Raw genomic sequence first — 1,756 nt, 5'->3', positions numbered from 1 at the left:
GGAGCCCCCACCCGGGAAGCGGAGTGACGCGGGGCGGAAAGGGCGGAGGAGTACGGCACAGCCACCGCACCCGGTGCCCCTCCCCGCACCGCCCGGTGCCGCCGCTGGGAAGAGCCCCTCCCGCCCGCAGCGCCCCGGCCCGGGGAGGGGAGGAGATGGGGGGGGGATGGGGGGAGCGGCCACGGCGGCACCGGGCCCCGGGGGGGGGCCATGAGTCAGCACAGCGCGCGCGCCCTCTGCTGGCCCCGCCGAGCCCGGGGGGGGCACAGCGCCTGGAGCCCCCGCAGCGCCGCGGCCCCGTTCCCCCCCAACACCGGGGTTCGTTAAGGCTGAAGGGGGGGGGGGCAGAGCGGCACAGCCCCCTCCCCGGCAATGAGGGGCAAAGTCCCGACCGCGGCCCCGCACCCCTGAGCAGAGCTGTGCCGTGTTCTGCCCGGGAACCGCCGCTCATGGGACCCCCTCCCCCAAAAAAAAACAAATATACCCGCGCTGAAACCCCACCACGGAACCGCCCGAGCGCTGCCCCGCGCTGCCCAGCCCCGTTCCCGGTCCCGCACTCACCGAGCCCGGAGCGCTGCCCCGCGGATCCCTGCGCGATCAGAGCTCGGCTGCCTCCGGCGGCACCGGGGGAAAGAACGGCGGAAAAAAGGCCCCAAAAGTTCCGGGAGGGCGCGGGCGGAGCGGTGCCCCCGAAGCGCTGCCCCGTGCCGAGCGGTCGGAGCGCAGCCTGACGCGGAGCCGCCGGGGAGGTGCCCCAAGTTTTATCCCGCACCGCCCAGGGTGGAGCCAGCCGGGGGCAGGGACCGGCCTGGCCCCGCACCGGCCCTGCCAGCGGCCTCGGCGCGGCCGCACCTGCTCCCGGAGGGAGGGAGGTGTCCCGGCGGCGCCCCCCCGGCTCCCCGTGCCCTGGGGGAGATCGGTCCCTCCCGGGGTCCGGCTCTGCCCCTCGGGGTTGGGGGGGTGGGGGATGGAGGGGTCCGGTCCCAGCGCTGCCCCCGGTGCCGCCGCAGCCCCGCCTCGCGGGGTGGGGGTTCCGCCTCCGCCCGGCGCTGGGGAGGGGGCAGCCCGAGGTCGGGCCGGTGGGAGCCCCTCGAGCGGTCCCGGAGGGGCTGCGGGGCTCGGGACGGGGCTAGCGCTGACGGTGCCCGCGAATCTGGGTCCGTTCTCCCCACGGAGAATGGGGCGCGGGTGGGGGTCGGGGCCGGCAGCCCCCCGGGAGCTATGGACCGGGGCCGGGGGGGATTCTGTCCGACCCCGCGCCGCTCCCACCCGCAGACAATGCCCCGCAACGCGCGGAGGGACACAAAGAGGCTGCGGGAGGAGGTGGCCGCTCACCCCCGTCCCCTCGAGGCAGCGGCGCGCGGAGCCCCGGGGGAATCTCGGTACCCTCTGACCCCCGCCGCTCTCGGGGCCGTTCTATGCCGGGTGGGAGCGGGGCCCCTCGGGCAGAGAGAGCGAGCCTTTGTGGCACAGCCCCGCGCCCCCCGCCCGCCCCGGCCCCGCGGGCTCTCGGGGGGAGATGAGCTCAGGCTCCGCTGTGCCATTGTCCCCGGGAGAGGGCCGGGCCGGGCCGCGCCATTGTTCTCCCCGGGCCGCAGCTCACAGCGCTGCGTGGGTGAGACCCCACGGGGGCCCCCAGCGCCGCGTCCTCACGGAGCGGGGCCTCCCCCGACCCCACGGCTGGGGCCTGCGGGGGGACAAAGGGACACGGCAGCCACGGGGCAGCGCTTGGTGACGGCGCGGGGGCTGTCGGAGC

Source organism: Numida meleagris, chromosome 27 (assembly GCF_002078875.1).
Source record: "Numida meleagris isolate 19003 breed g44 Domestic line chromosome 27, NumMel1.0, whole genome shotgun sequence".
In the NCBI taxonomy this organism is placed as follows: Eukaryota; Metazoa; Chordata; class Aves; order Galliformes; family Numididae; genus Numida; species Numida meleagris.
Note: the sequence above shows the minus strand (reverse complement) of the source record.